Below are 17,524 nucleotides of genomic sequence, written 5' to 3' on the forward strand. Positions count from 1 at the left end.
ACTAAGCCTGAAGTTTATCTTAATTGAAAATTTAGACTCAATTTTAAAAAGTCAGTCAAAAAATAAGTCAAACTATAGGCTAGGAGAGGCATATCTGGTAAAGACTGTTATCTAAAATATAGAAAGAGGCCTGAGGTGATGACTCAAACCTGTGATCTCAACACTTTGGGAGGCCAAGTTGGGAGGATTGCTTGAGATCAGGAGTTCAAGACCAGCTGGGAAACCTAGGGAGACCTCATCTCTACAAAATATAAAAAGTATATATTAGCTAGACATAAGAGCATTTGCCTGTAGCCATAGCTGCTTGGGAGGCTGAGGAGGGAGGATCAGTTGAGCCCAGGATGTCAAGGCTAAAGTGAGCTGTGATTGTGCCACCATGCTCTAGCCTGGGTGACAGAATCACCTTGTCTCTAAAAATAAAAAAAATCATAATTTTAATTTTTTAAAATCTGCTCATTTCAGATTTAGTAAAAAAACAAAAACAGGCCGGGTGTGGTGGCTCACGCCCATAATCCCAGGACTTTGGGAGGCCGAGGCGGGCGGATCGTGAGGTCAGGAGATCGAGACCATCCTGGCTAACATGGTGAAACCCCGTCTCTACTAAAAATACAAAAAATTAGCCGGGTGTGGTGGCAGGCACCTGTAGTCCCAGCTACTCAGGAGGCTGAGGCAGGAGAATGGCATGAACCTGGGAGGCAGAACTTGCAGTGAGCCAAGATCGTGCCACTGCACTCCAGCCTGGGCGACAGAGTGAGACTCTGTCTCAAAAACAAAAAAACAAAAAACCAAAAGCAAAAACTTCCCAAAATAAAATATACAATGAACTCTTAAAATCCAACAATAAAAAAAAAATTTTTTTTAAATGGGCAAAAGCCCTGAATGTATACCTCATCAAATAAAATATTCAGATGGAAAATAAGCATAAGATACTTAACATCGTATGCTGTTAGGGAATTTAAAAACAACAATGAGGTACCCTTCACACCTTTTCAAATGGCCCAAATCCAAGACACTGACTATACCAAGTGCTGATGGGGGTGTAGAACAAGAATATTCATTCATTGCTGCAAAATGGTTCAGCTATTTCTTACGAAACTTACCATACAATTCAGCAATTGTACCCATTGTTATTTAATCAAATAAGTTGAAAATTTACATCCACACAAAAGCTTGTGCATGAATATTTATAGTAGCTTTATTCATTATTGCCAAAACTTGAAAATAACCAAAATGCCCCTTAGTAAATGAATGGGTAAATAAATGGTGGCACACCCAGAAATTGGAAAACTGTTTAGCACTGAAAATAAATGAGCTATCAAAACATGAAAAGACATGAAAGCAATCTTAAATGCATGTTACTAAGTGAAGGAAGCCAGTCTGAAAAAGGCTACATAATTTATAATTCTAACTATATGACATTCTGGAAAAGGCAAACCTATAGAGTCAATGAAAAGATGAGTGGTTGCCGGAGGTTGTTGGGGAGCAATAAATAAGTAGGCAAAGCACAGACAATTTTTAAGTCATTAAAACTATTCTGTGTGATACTATAAAGGTAAATGCATGTTATTATACATTTGTCAAAGCCCATGGATTATACATCAAGAATGAGCCCTAATGAAAACTATGGACTTTGAATAATAATGATATGTCAGTGTAAGTTTATCAATTGTAAAAACAGGTACCACTACATTGTGGGATACTGATAGTGGAGAAGACTTGTGTGTGGCAGGGTTGGTGGGGTGTGGGGTGTATATGCGAACACTATGTTGTGCACAATTTTACTGTGAAACTGAACTGCTCTTAAAGTCTATTGAAGAAAAAGGAAATTTTCTAGTGGACCTTAGGGAAAGATGTTCATCCTTGATTAAAAAACATGAGTAAGGATTTAAAAAAACTCTTAAGTCTTGGTGTTCCCTAAATTTCTGCTTCATTAATAGTCAGAAGAGGACTTTTTGTTGTGGTTTTTGTTCATGGTACTGGTGAGATAGATCAATTTTATAATTGCTTGGTTTCTCTAAGATCTCCATTATCATCTTGTCTGTGTATTTATGGCAAATATTCTTCCACTTAGGAATCAGATCTATTAACTTCTGAGAAAAATCAATGCATTTTATATGATGGCTGTTGATGTGTCACCTTGAATAGTCTGAACCACAGTGCCAAGAAATCCCTCTCAAGTATGTTTAGGGTGGGTTCCCAGGGACTCAAGAGATTTGGAGAACTAAAGGGAGCGGCAGCCATTTTTAGCATACATATACCTTGTTCCAGTTATTCAGTCAAACACTGATCTATGTCTTTGTGAAGGAATTTTATGAATGAGATTATATACTCTAATTGGTTGACTTTATTAAAAAGGAAGATTATCTTGTGTAGGCCTGATTTAATCCGTTGAAAGATCTTTAAGTATGCTGAGGCCTTCTCTCAGTAGAGCCTCCCACTAGTGGACAACAAGCCTTAGCTCCTGCCTCTGGGCTTCCGGCCTGCTCATGACCTTCCCTTCCTCTCTGCCTGCCCAGCAGGCTTTGGGATCCTATAATTATATCAACAAATAAGACATATAATTGCTCACATGTATATATAATCTCCTACTGGCTCTGCTTCTCTGAACTCTGACTGATACTTTTCTTTCACTGAATATCTAATATTTCATTGAAGTCTGAACTTTGATAAAATTCAGGATGGAAAAGTAGGAAGGGAAAAGTGAGATCAAAAATAGGATGGAGGGAGAAAAGAAGGAAGGGTGTTTTTATTATTGTACTTTTATGTTCAGATGTTTAAATACCTTTTTTAAAAAAGGAATGCTTATTTTGTCTTTCAAATGATTATGTTCAACAACTTTTGACAGCTTGTCTAAAATTGCATATTAACTATATGCTAGTAATAGATATCAGTATTGAATCAATAACACTAGGAATATGTGAAACATCAACATTTCCCAGAGTGAACCCTTGGTTTTGTATCCAGTTTTGGATTACAGGCCAGAAATTTTCCTGCTAATAGCTTTATGCATGATAATTCTCTACAGTTTAGTGTAATTAGTACTTTCCTACAGCACATTCTCTTATAACCTACTCAATAGCATCCAAGTAAAATAGAATTTCTCTTTTAATTAGTGAACACTGGAATACCAATGTATTGGTCCATTTTCATGCTGCTGATAAAGATGTACCTGAGACTCAGAAGAAAAAGAGGGTTAATTGGACTTACAGTTCCACACAGATGGGGAGGCCTAGAATAGTGGCAGGAGGTGAAAGGCACTTCTTACATGGTGGTGGCAAGAGAAAATGAGGAAGATACCAAATCAGAAACCCCTGATAAAACCATTAGATCTTGTGAGACTTATTCACTACCATGAGAAGGGTATGGGGGACCACCCCCATGATTCAAATGATCTCCCACTGGGTCCCTCCCACAACACATGAAAATTATGGTAGTAAAATTCAAGATGAGATTTGGGTGAGGACACAGCCAAACCATATCATTTCACCCCTGGCCCCTCCAAATCTCGTGTCCTCACATTTCAAAACCAATCATGCCTTCCCAACAGTTCCCCAAAGTCTTAACTCATTTCAGCATGAACCCAGAACTTCACAGTCCAAAGTCTCATCTGAGACAAGGCAAGTCCCTTCTGCCTATGAGCCTATAAAATCAAAAGCAAGCCAGCTATTTCCTAGATACAATGGGGATACAGGTATTGGGTAAATACAGTCATTCTAAATTGGAGGAATTGGCCAAAACAAAGGGGTTACAGGGCCCATGCAAGTCTGAAATCCAGAAGGGTGGTCAAATTTTAGAGCTCCAAAATGGTCTCCTTTGGCTCCAGGTCTCACATCCAGGTCATGGTGATGCAAGAGGTGGGTTCCGATGGTCTCAAGGAGCTCTGCCCCTGTGGCTTTCTCCCAGCTGCTTTCACGGGCTGGCATTGAGTGTCTCCAGCTTTTCCAGGCCTATGGTGCCAGCTGTAGGTGGATCTACCATTCTGGGGTCTGAAGGATGGTGGCCCTCTTCTCACAACTCCACTAGGCAGTGCCCCAGTAGGGACTCTGTATTGGGGCTCCAACCCCATTTTTCCCTTCCACACTGCCCTAGCAGAGGTTCTCCATGAGGGATCTGCCCCTGCAGCAAACTTCTGCCTGGGCATCCATATCAACCAACCCTCCAATCAAAATAATAAACAAAAAATAAGTTTTTATTTAAAATAGTGAAGTAGTAAAGTTTTATATTTATCTCAAAAAACATATACTATAAAACATTTTTTAATTTTTTATGGACTTATAATTTTAAGCTATATTAAATGTATGCAGAAAATATGCTAAACATCACAAATTTGGAAGAAAAAGTAGTTGATTTTGCAATCGGCAAGAATTAATATAGAATTCATTTGCTTATCTGGGCACCGTGGTGCATGCCTATAGTCCCAGCTACTTGGGAGGCTGAGGTGGAAGGATTGCTTGATCCTGGGAGGTAAAGGCTTCAGTGAGCCGAGATCACACTACTGCCCTCCAGCCTACGTAGCAGAGTGAGACCCTGCCTCAAAAAAAAAAAAAAAATAATAATAATAATCCATCTGCTTATTTACTTTCTAACTAAGCAATGAGGGAGAGAGAGATAGTGGTTTCTTTTTTACACAGGTTAAGCATCTCTAATCCAAAATCCAATATCAAATGTCCCCAAATCTGAAATTATCTGAATGCTGACCTGATGCCACAAGTGTAAAGTTCCATGCCTGACCTTCTGTGACAGGTCACAGTCTAAGCACAGGCACACAATGTAGTTTATTCAGTGTCCCCAAGATAAAAAAGACTCTCCCAGCCCCTTCAATGATGATATATCTTTTTTTTGCACAGGCCCAGATTCCCCCATCTAAGCATGCTCTCAAAGGGAAATAAAATGGCATGTGTGCAGGCCATATTGGCCAATGGCAAGTTTCCCACTGTGTTACTCTGTTCCTGAATCACTATAAAATACCTGAGACTGGGTAATTTATAAAGAAGAGGTTTAATTGGCTCATAGTCTGCAGGCTGTACAAGAGTGGTGCCAGCATCTGCTCAGCTTCTGGTGAGGCCTTAGGCAGCTTTTACTCATGGTAACAGATGAAGTGGGAACAGACACATCACATGGTGAGAGAGGGAGCAAGAGAGAGAGAAGTGGGAGGTTCCCGACTTTTAAACAACCAGGTCTTATGTGAACTATCTGAGCAAGAACTCTCATCACCAAGCGGATAGTGCTAAACCGTTCATAAGGGATTTGTCCCCATGATTCAATCGCCTCCTACCAGACCCCCACCTCCAATATTGGGAATCACATTTCAACTTGAGAGTTGGAGGGGAAAATACTGAAATTATATCACCATGATGACCCACATGGGGCAAAGACCTATGAGCATTTTTTTTTGAGACAGGGTCTCGCTTTGTCACCCAGGCTGGAGCGCAGTGGCGCGACCTTGGCTCACTGCAAGCTCCGCCTCCCGGGTTCACGCCATTCTCCTGCCTCAGCCTCTCCGAGTACCTGGGACTACAGGCGCCTGCCACCACGCCCGGCTAATTTTTTGTATTTTTAGTAGAGACGGGGTTTCATCATGGTCTCGATCTCCTGACCTCGTGATCCGCCCGCCTCGGCCTCCCAAAGTGCTGGGATTACAAGCGTGAGCCACCGCACCCGGCCCTATGAGCATTTCTCTCTGTGGATTTTTGTTCATTTTGTTTGCATATTCTTTGTTCTGTGGTGTAAAGATATTGTTGAAAATGTCAAAAAGGCCCACAGATACCCCATGGGTAACAGTGATAAGAAAAAGAGGAAGCGTTTATGTTTATCTGTAGCACAGAAAGTCAAGCTGCTGGGGAAACCCAACAGTAGTGTGAGTATGAAACAGCTCACAGAAGAGTGTGGTGGTGGAATGACCAACATATATGACCTGAAGATAAACTGTTGAAGTTCTACCCTGAAAGTGACAAACAGCCATTAAAGGAAAACACTACATACAGCTAAAAATACGGATCTCAGTCATGTATTGAAAGTGTAGATCCATCAGCGTCACAGTGAACGCATGACACTTAATGATATGCTGATCATGAAACAAGCAAAGATCTGTCATGGTGAACTGATAAAGGGAACTGTGAATGTTCAATAGGCTGGCTGTAGAAGTTTTTTAAAAAGACATAGCATTAAATTTTTAAAGAATTGTGGTGACAAAGCATCTACTGCTCTTGAAATAGAGGAGAAATTTATTGACAAATTTGCCAGGGTCATTGCTGATGAAATTTTGACTCCAGGTCAAGTCTATAATGCTGATGAAATATCACTGTTTTGGTGTTACTGCCCCAGGAAGACACTGACTACAGCTGATGAGACAGCCTACAGTAATGAAGGATGCCAATAACAGAGTAACTGTGTTGGGATGTGCCAATGCAGCAGGCATTGCATAAGTGTAACTTGCCATGATAGACAAAAGCTTGTGCACTGAGTTTTCCAGGAGTCCATTATTATGCTAACAAAAAGGTGTGGATCACCAGGGATATCTTTTCTGATTGGTTTCTCAAACATGTTTTACCAGTGGCTCATACATACTGCAAGGAAGCTAGATTGGATGGTGACTGCAAAATTTTGTTCTTTCTTGACAGCTGTTAATCTTCCAGTGAACATTCTATCAAGAATAATGTTAATGTCACGTGCTTCCCCCAAATGGTATTTTATTAATTCAGCCGTAGGAAAAGGGTACCCTTAGATCAGTGAAAAGTAAATATAGCAACACTTTCTTGACAGCATGCTAGCAGCAGTGAACAGAGGCCTAGGTGTGGAAAGTTTTCAAAAGGAGTTTACCACAAAGGATACCATATATGCTGTTGTGAACACTTGGAACACAGGTTCTAAAGATACAGTTGTGCATCCCCAGCACAACCTTTGGCCTACAACTATGTTCAGTGATGACGATGAACAAGGTAGTGAATTTGAAGGATTCCGTATATTGAATGAGAAAAAAATGACGTCAGACATACTTACATATGCAAAAAACTTACCTTCAAAATGTTAGTAAGCTGGAAGAAGGGTATAATAAAGTTTTTAACATCAAGAATAAAGCTCCAGTTGTTCATTCATTGACTGTGAGGTAGCTGAAATGGTCTTGAATCAAGGTGATTATGACACTAGCGGCAATGAAGATGACATTGTTAATACTGCAGAAAAAGTACCTATAGACAACATGGTGAAAATGTGCGATGGGTTTATTGAAGGACTGGAGCAGTGTGTATTCGTAACAAAACAGGAAGTTGTGTCAGTTTATAAAATCAAAGGGAGACTCCTGAGACAAAAATCCTGCATAATAAGGCAGATAACTGGAGGAAACATTTAAAACTCTATCCAGCAGAATGTCTCCTCAACTGTAAAGACCCGGTTTCTGGTCCCTCAACTTCTTCTGACATTTCTTCTTACCTACAAAAAATAAATAAATAAAATGCAATTAAAAGTAACCTTTTAATCAAAACACAGCATTGTAGGTAAAGACTGAAAGGGTGCCACTGTTTATGGTTGCTCTTGTGTAATAGCTGAAACAGGTGTTCTGGTGACACTACTCTGCTTCTTAGTTACTCTGAACACATTATTTTTTCACTGTATTAATGGTATGTCCTATTTTTCACTGTTACTTATGTGTGAATAAGTGTAAGAGAATGATTGCTTATCAGTAGCTTATAAAGTTAGGCAAGAGGCCGGGCGCGGTGGCTCACGTTTGTAATCCCAGCACTCTGGGAGGCCGAGGCAGGCGGATCACAAGATCAGGAGATCGAGACCACGGTGAAACCCCGTCTCTACTAAAAATACCAAAAACTAGCCGGGCGTGGTGGCGGGCGCCTGTAGTCCCAGCTACTCAGAGAGGCTGAGGCAGGAGAATGGCGTGAACCCGGGAGGTGGAGCTTGCAGTGAGCCGAGATTGAGCCACTGCACTCCAGCCTGGGCAACAGAGCGAGACTCCGTCTCAAAAAAAATAAAAAAAAATAAAAATAAATAAAGTTAGTCAAGAATGGTGGTGATTGCCAAGGAACCACAGGTGATCTTCATGAGTGACGGAGAAAGGGACCTCATTACTTTCTGATGGTTCAGTGTACACACACTTTGTTTCATGCACAAAAATATTAAAAATATTTTATAAAATTACCTTCAGATTATGTGTATAAAGCACATGTGAAATATAAAAAAAAATTGTGTGTAGACTTGAGTTCTGTCCCCATGATATCTCATTATGTATATGCAAGTATTCCCAAAGCCAAAATTTGAAACACTTCTCATTCTAAGCATTTTAGATAAGAAATAACCTGTATTTCTTAGGTTGTCAGCTGTATTTTGCTGTGTGTCTTAAAAATCAAGTATACATGATATGATCTGGTGCTCTAAGATAATATTAGAATTTAAGATAATTGAAGACTCAATTCATCCCTTTCTCTTTAGAAAGCACAAAAAATTCTAATCAAATGCCTACAAGATAAGGAATCTCAAAACTTTAGGTCTCTTTTTTATATCTCAAGAGAAAATAAAGGAAACAAAAGTGACATCTAATAAGATTACACAGCAAAATCCAAGTTAATGATGCCTTCACTAACAGTTCTTTTTTCCACTCCTAGTTTTATTCTTTCATTTAAAAACAATATCTGGCTTATCAAAGTGGTTAGGACAGATTTCTTGTCACATGATTATTTAGAAATTATAAGACAAGAAACAGAAAACCATAGTTAATTGAACAGAATAAATATATGGACATGTTTTAAAACTATTCTTAAATGTCATGAAAAGCTGTTTGAAAATATATTTTCCTTTTAAAGAAAATGGGTAGAAAAATTCATCAAAATATTTCTAATAAGTTTTACTCATCAGCATCCCTTTTTAAAGCAACACACACACACTGATATGATTTGGCTGTGTTGCCACCCAAATCTCATCTTGAACTGTAGTTCCCATAATCCCCACATATTGTAGGAGGGACCCAGTGGGAGGTAACTGAACCATGGGATTGGTTACCTCCATGCTGTTCTCATGATAGTGAGTGAGTTCTCGTGAGATCTCATGGTTTTATAAGGGGTTCCCCCATAACTTCGCTCTGCACGTCTCCTCACTGCTACCATGTGAAGGACATGCTTGCTTCCCCTTCTGCCATGATTGTAAAATTCCTGAGGCCTCCCCAGCCCTGAAGAACTACGAGCCAATTAAACCTCTTTCCTTTATAAATTACCCAGTCTGGGGTATGTCCTTATAGCAGTGTGAAAATTGACTAATGCAGTAAATTGGTACTGAAAGTGGGTCGCTGCTATAAAGATACTGGAAATTATGGAAGCAACTTTGGAATTAGGTAACAGGCAGAGTTTGGAAGAGTTTGGAGGACTCAGAAGATATGAAAACATCAGAAAGTTTGGAATTTCCTAGAGACTTGGAGAATTCAGAAGACAGGAAGATATAGGAAGCTTCGGAACTTCCTAGAAACTTGTTGAATGGCTTTGACCAAAATGCGGATAGTGATAGGGACAATAATGTCCAGGCTGAGGTGGTCTCAGATGGAGATGAGAAACTTGGTGGGAACTAGAGTAAAGATCACTCTTGCTATCATTCAAAATATGACTTGGGTGCTGTTAAATGTATTCAGTTTTATGTATTCACAAAGATATGGTTTGGAATTGGAATTTATGTTTAAAAAGGAAGCAGAGCATAAAAGTTTGGAAAATTTGCAGCTGAGAGTGCCATAGAAAAGATAACCCATTTTCTAAGTAGAAATTCAAGCCAGCTGCAGAAATTTGCATAAATTATGAGGAGCCAAATGTTAATTACCAAGACAACGGGGAAAATGTCTCCAGGGCATGTCAGAGGTCTTCATGGCAGCCCCTCCTATCACAAGCCAGGAGGTCTAGGAGGAAAAAATGGTTCTGTGGGCCAGGCTGAGGGTCTTGCTGCTTTGTGCTGTCTCGGGACTTGATGCCCTGCATCCCACCTGTGGCTAAAACGGGCCAGTGTACAGCTCAGGCCATTGCTTCAGAGGGTCCAAACCGCAAGGCTTGGCAGCTCCCACATGGTTTTGAGCCTGCAAGTGCACGGAAGTCAAGAATTGAGGTTTGGGAACCTCTGCCTAGTTTTCAGAGGATGTATGGAAATGCCTGGATTTCCAGGCAGAGGTGTGCTTCAGGGGTGATCCCTTTATGGAGAAACTCTGCTAGGGCAATGTGGAAGGGAATTGTGGGATGGGATCCAGTCTATCATTGATGGGCATTTGGGTTGGTTCCAAGTCTTTGCTATTGTGAACAGTGCCACAGTAAACATATGTGTGCATGTGTCTTTATAGTAGAATGATTTATAATCCTTTGGGTATATACCTAGTAATGGGATTGCTGGGCAAATGGTATTTCCAGTTCTAGATCCTTGAGGAGTCACCACACTGTCTTCCACAATGATTGAACTAATTTACACTCCCACCAACAGTGTAAAAGCGTTCCTATTTCTCCACATCCACTCCAGCGTCTATTGTTTCCAGACTTTTTAAGGATCACCGTTCTAACTGGTGTGAGATGGTATCTCATTGTGGTTTTGATTTGCATTTTTCTAATGACCAGTGCATAAATTAGCATTAGTTGTTTATAAAAGGGATTATAATAGTAATATCTGGATTCTACATGAAATTAATTTTGTAAAATGGGTAGTAATACGAATTATTTTAGTGTTCTTTAGAGCATCAAAAGAAGAGCAATGTTGGAAAAATTTTGGGGAGAAAAAATATCTCATTTTTTAGTGGACTACATAAACAGAGAATTATATGTCTATAGAATCTCTGAGTCTCACTGTTGTTTGAATCCTCCCATGACGTCAAAGTATGGTTTTCAAAGGTTAAAAGGTGACTTTCATATAAAAATAAGCACATGCCCAAAATCTATTTAACACTTTAGTGAACCAGGAGGGTGAAGCTGTTTCCAAAAAAGTATAGAAGAAACAAAAGTATTTATAGTGACTGAATAAAAGAATGGTTGTAACATCATACACAAGACTAAATAATGTCTTATATGACAGAAGAAGAAAGAGAAGGAAGAGGAGGAGTAATGGTGGGTTTCAGACACCAATTGCATGTCTGCAGGAGAAAAATTATTAGCATTGCTATCAATATTAGACATGCTAACATCTATCCTTTGTGCGATGTAAAATAGCCTAATCAATAGTAAGTAGCAATTCAGTACAAGTGATCATAATCAGGTAATTCTTGAGTGGGCTTGTTGGACAATGCTTCAGAATGACAGTCTCCCTTTGTGATCCTAAATAAACTGAAGATTTTTCTTGATTAAAAAAATAAGTTTGTCCGAGTATTTTGTCAAGTTACAGACATAAAACCAAAGATATTACATAGCTTTTGAATAGTCTGCTCCACAAGTGTTTTGTTTTGTTTTAAATAACTCTTATTTGTTCTTCTATTCTGAGGCTAGGGGAAAAAAGACATTTGTTTTTATCAGGTTACATATGTACTACTTATTCATGTGTATGAATTCTACTGTTTTAAGGTCCCAGAATCTGCTAAGAGTCCGATCAGCAAGGAGTTGATATTTTATGTCACCTATGAGGCTGTGATCTTGTAATCTAAATGAGGTAGCAGACCAGTTTCCTGGGAGAGCTTTTTAGACTTTGATTCCACATCTGAGTTACAGCACTTGTTCCTTAATGAAGGGCTTATAGTTCTGATTAAATTGGATTTATTCTCAAATATGGGAAGATTGTCTTGTACATGATCTTGGCTGTACAATTGATTTGTGCAATGAAATTCCAATTAAAAAAGGTTTCTATTGAAGCTTGAAAATAACCGTGTCATTAAAATTAAAAGGATGTAGTAAAACCATTTTTTGTGAAGTAGTAAAGAAAATACTCTTTAAAATGTGTTTCATTTCTGTCTGCAAAAGCATAATCTAATAAGTTGAGGCTTAAAGATATGCTAATGATAACAATGATTCATATAACAGTCATACATATCGATAATATTGCAGACAAAACAACACATACCGGGACACACAATAGATTTTATTCATCAGTTTATTTAATACTATGCAGTCAATTATTTTCCCTCTTGATCTTGGGTCAGTAGTGTGCTTTCATAAATTTGGTGGCTTCTAGAGTTTTTAAAAAAACCAAACTACTGACTCAATTGTCAGGTATTCTCTTTATAGTCATCTAAGTGGTACCACCTTAAGTTCCAAAGCCCGTACTTCTGAGTCTATTCCTCAGGTTGAAATAATTTAAAAACATATGATACATGTCTTTCTGGGAGACTCTGCGACTGTTTTACTTATTTGAAGAACAAATCTCTGGCGTACAGCAGAGCCTTCCGATAAGTATGAAATAAAAGCATAAGCTACCTATTGATGATATAACTGAAAGGCTGGGTTTAATTTATTGAGTATCCATCAACATCAGAATGGAGAAGAGGAATATTTTCCATTAAGGTGCATACATAACTGTGTCATGAAAATTTCATCAGTTTCCCCTAATGGTTGAGTAAAATAAGCTTTTATTTTTTAATAGAGAGATGCTTCTTCCTCCTCACTCGTCTCTTTAGAATGTGTCTTCCTTCCCTTTTTTTTTTTTTTTTTTGAGATGGAGTCTCTCTCTGTCCCCCAGGCTGGAGTGCAGTGGTGCCATCTCATCTCACTGCAAGCTCCGCCTCCCGGGTTCACGCCATTCTCCTGCCTCAGCCTCCCCAGTAGCTGGGACTACAGGTGCCCGCCACGACACCTGGCTAATTTTTTGTATTTGTAGTAGAGACGGGGTTTCACCATGTTAGCCAGGATGGTCTCGATCTCCTGACCTTGTGATCTACCCACCTCGGCCTCCCAAAGTGCTGGGATTACAGGCGTGAGCCACTGCACCCAGCCTAGAGTGTCTTCTTGAAAGTGTTACTGTCTTGACAAAAGGCCCAATCTTTTGACTTTACAATGCAAGGTTTTGGCCTTCTGACCCTTGGAACTATAAACCCTTGCCTTCAGAATTAGTTCAGTGGCTCTCTCAAGGTATACATGACATAATCACAGGTATAGCAGTTAAGTCTTAAGAAGATATGAAAAGTTTTAATTGTCTATTTTTCAACTTTAGCATGTAGTATATCTCGAATTCTGTCCAGACTTTGTAGACACTTTTGGGCTACCTTTACACACATGTAAATCTGAAATGCTGATTCACTGGTACCTTTTGTTTTTCCTCTCTTTTCAATATTGGTACCAAAGGTCTTTGATTGGCTCCCTAAGAGTTTTTAGGCCTTTTGATGTTGCTCTATGAAGGATAAGATGTTACCATATTTACAAGCTAACAAATTAGCCTGCCAAAGTTCCGGGGTTGCTGGTAGAAGACACAAGACTTCTGGGTCAGAAATAAAGTACTGTTTCTTACTCACAACAAAGCAAGCAGTATGATCTGAGCCAGCAGTTTTAGTGAGATGGGATTTTTCTTCTTAAAATGCAAGCACATTTAAAAATATTAGAAGTTTTGTCTTTGTTTTCTGAGAATATTAGAATCATGTCTGTGTTTATTACTTTCTTTTTTTTTTTTTTTTTGAGACAGAGTTTCACTCTTGTTGCCCAGGCTGGAATGCAGTGGCATGATCTTGGCTCCCCGCAATCTCCACCTCCCAGGTTCAAGCGATTCTCCTGCCTCAGCCTCTAGAGTAGCTGGGATTACAGGCATGCACCACCCCACCTGGCTAATTTTGTATTTTTAGTAGAGATAGGGTTTCTCCATGTTGGTCAGGCTGGTCTCAAAATCCTGACCTTAGATCATCTGCCCACCTCGGCCTCCTAATGTGCTGGGATTACAGGCTTGAGCCACTGCGCCCAGCTTGTTACTTACTATGTAAGCACAAACCTCATTTATTTTTAGAGGCCTTGTATTTAATATATTAATACCCTCTAGAGTAAGAAAATACTTCATATATAATGAAAGGTCAAGGATTTTACCAATTATAGACAGACACACGAGACTTTCTAACCTTAGTCCATAACGTTAGATACAGGTCAAAATTCAACAATACACACACACACACACACATGCACGCAAACACACACACACACACACACACACACACACACACATCACTGGTCCAAATTCCAAGGTACTTTACTTCTTTCTAATGAGCATGAAATATTTTCTTAATTGATTTACACTTATACATAGATAAGTACCTATCAACAATTAATTAGCAATTTCCTCTGTTATCTATATTCAATTCCCTGATGTTACCAAAGGGTTGTATAACTCCAAACTTTACAAATTGAATGACTTTGTAAGACATGGGATTGTAAGATGTTTCCTATTTATGAAGTAAAAATTCAATATTGAAATCTACACTGAACACAGTCTCCAGTCTGACAAACACCACTAGTTTGTTCATAACAATATAAATAGAGACTATTAGGGGTGGAGCAAGATGACAGAATGGAAGGTCCTACCAATCATCTCCACTGCAAGGATAACAATTTGACAACTATCTACACACAAAAAAAGCATGTTCATAAAAATCAAAAATCAAAGGAGTACTCCCAGTACCTAATTTTATCTTCATATTACTGAAAGAGGCACTAATGAGGTCAAAAAACACAGTCTTGCAGTGCTGATGCCACTCCTCTCCTATTCCCCAGCAGTGGCAGCATGGTGTAATATGGGTGGCAGTTTTGGTGCAGAAAGAGTTTTGATGCACTGGGGAGAAGGGAAATGGCAACGCACACACTGGATTTATGTAGTGCAGACGTTCTCAATCTTTGCTGCATGTAGAAACACCTGGAGAGCTTTTTACAAAAATATTCATGCTTGGGACACACCATACCGCATAAATCAGAGTTGCTGAGGATAGGTCTCAAGTATCAGTATTTCCCAAAACTTCTTCACATAGTTAAATGTACAGCCAATGTTTAGAAATACTGATACAGTGAGGGTTTCAGCTTCTAGACATCCGTATATTTGTCTCTGATATTTCTCCCAAAGTCTTCATATACTTTAAAACAAATTGCTACTATGTCATGTTCTTAAAATAAGAGGCTTAAAATATATTCACAAAATTTTTCACTCTTTTTTAAAGAAATAAATATGTTCTGCTAATATTTGGAAAACTATAGCTAAAATATATCTTGGCAGAATATAAGGGCATGTTCCACATGCTGGTCTGGGCGTATAGTAAACTAGATTCCCATATTGGTTTACGCCAGTGTCTTTAATGTGTGGTGGTGGGTGCAAGTGTGTAGGTGAGGGTAGGAAGAGGATGCAGGCTAATGTTATTTCAAAACTGAAAGCAGTTTTTCATACAAAAGGATGATATATCCTTTCTTAAGGAAAAAATGTGTTGTTAATTGGCCTGCCGGTTATACAAAGTACGGTAAACATCTTATTCTGGGATGAGAAAGTTTAAGACAATAAAATGTTCTTTCAAGAACAAAAATGCAAAGGGTTAATTTTACTCTTGGAAGAGTTTCCAGAAATCCCTCTCACACACACGTTTTTTGGTGGATATCTGAGAGGGGTGTTCTGAATTATTTGGTGGGGAGATATAGAGAGGGAGGTATGGTGGTCCTTGAAATAGGATAGCTCTGTGGAAGCACAGTTGAGAATTGTCTGAGGGTACCTGTGGGGTAGCCCAGTCTAAAATCTCTCATATACTCAATCCCATTTCAAGATTTCAAGTGTTTTATTTTTTTGAATGTGTGTGCATATGCTTCTCACCAATAAAAATTTGGGTTTCTGTATGCAAACCTTTAGTAAAATCTTGCTAAACCATGTGAGCTGGTCATCCCTGTACTTTGTGGAGTTAGGGAATATTCTGGGCCCATGCTTGGAAAGCAGTGCCAAAGTGGACGGCAGCAACTGCCTCAGGAAAAAGTTCCCAGAAAGCAAGACAAGATGCAGAGTAGGATGGAGATGTGATCTGGCACAAGGAGCAAGGCATGGTAGAGGAATAACTAGAATAATTCTGGAACTGGAAAACATTCCTCAGTGGTTCCAGGAATACCTAGGAAAACAGTGTTCCAAGACCAGACATTCAGTTACTGAGGATTGATGCTATTTGAGATAAAGTGAAGAGTGGCTCCTGATAGCTGAAGAAGAAGAGATAACTGGATTGTAATAGGAAAAAAAAACTACCTCAGCTTTATAAAAACAACTATTTATTCTATTAGTCAAGAAGCATCCATTAATTGTATTAATTGCATATGTTGATAAATATTATATACTTATCAAATATATATATATATAAACTGGGCCAGCTATCAAAAATTTTCTTTAATGAGGCATAGCATTAAAATAATAAATACATAGTGAGGCACTTTGCCAGGCACTGTACAGATGCAGCTATTAATTATTATCTGCAATGGTAAGTCTTTGATGGGAAAATCAAAGACTTTTGTATTTTTAAAAATACAAAACAGATTATCCTATATGAGGTGTGCATTTTTATGTTTTAGTTTTATAAAGTTTTTGCTTAATTGTCATTTTCACATGTAATATTTCCATTCTATTTCTGGATGCAATTAAATAAAGGAGATTTATTTTGAAGCTGATCCATGGAGAATCCCTTTTAGCAGGATGAGAGCATAATGAGAGGAGGTTAAATAGCCAAGACAGCCAGTGCAGCTGAGGATCATCAAAGATCAGCATAGGAAGGAAATTCAGGATATAGAAGCCATCTGGCCAAAGGTAACTTAGCAAATTCTCAAAAGGAAATCTAGCTTTTGTTAACTTCAGTTGCAACACATAACAGAAATGTTTGAAACTCTCTTAATAAAATGAGTGATTCACGATTCTGTGGGAGGATATCCTGTAATGCTGTCTTTAAACATATTGGGAATTTCCCATTCTCAAATATCCTTAGGTAAAACTAAAAATGAGCTATTGCATGCATGACCCTGTAGCATATTCAGTCAGCATACACATTATGAGCGTACTTTGTCTAGATGATATTTGGAAAAATGAAATAATAACCGAAGTACTTATTGCATAGTTGAAGTTTTGTTATTATGATAACCCTATATTATATATGCTCATTTATATTCCGTTTGGTTTTGGTCTTTACTCTTGTTGTCCTGCCAAGGCCTCTCTTTTCTTGTATTTATCCCAGGCTGGTCCAGTGTTGGAACTGACATTCTCATTAACATTTCTGGTAAAATGTGAGTAATTGCCAAAGAAATCATAAAATTCAAGCATTCAATGTTATAGATTTTCATCCAATCTTTTAATTATATCTGAAGACGTAACGCAGTTGAGTTTACAATTTGAAGACCTAAACCTTCTTGGATTCCCTAAAATAATTACATTTTTTCCTCAACAAATATTTGCCGAATACCTCTATGTACCAGACACTGTTTTACATACTGGAGATAAAGCAGTGGACAATAAAGAAGAAAACAAGACATACTGCCCCTGTGAAGCTTATAGCTAGCAAATGTGTATATCTATATCATTACGTAAAAATATTGCAGTAAAAATCAAAATTTTTAATATAATACACAAGAATGAACACACACACACACAAACACACACACCT

The 17,524-nt window shown here is 38.5% G+C and overlaps 1 long non-coding RNA gene across 3 annotated transcripts; it reads right to left on the bottom strand.

Moving 5' to 3' along the window:
- Window positions 1-1,170: 1,170 nt before the first annotated feature.
- On the bottom strand, window positions 1,171-14,015 carry LOC116464149 (uncharacterized). 3 transcript variants are annotated; one of them, XR_009212175.1, is made up of 2 exons: window positions 7,017-14,015; window positions 1,171-4,156 (listed from the first exon to the last, which is right to left on the bottom strand). It is a non-coding gene; the product is annotated as an uncharacterized LOC116464149 (long non-coding RNA). The 3 variants fall into 3 exon arrangements; XR_009212174.1 differs by having other exon boundaries at window positions 1,171-4,527; XR_009212173.1 differs by having other exon boundaries at window positions 1,171-4,531.
- Window positions 14,016-17,524: the final 3,509 nt, after the last annotated feature.

The sequence above is a fragment of the Hylobates moloch genome, unplaced genomic scaffold (genome assembly GCF_009828535.3).
Source record: "Hylobates moloch isolate HMO894 unplaced genomic scaffold, HMol_V3 SCAFFOLD_222, whole genome shotgun sequence".
Taxonomy (NCBI): domain Eukaryota; kingdom Metazoa; phylum Chordata; class Mammalia; order Primates; family Hylobatidae; genus Hylobates; species Hylobates moloch.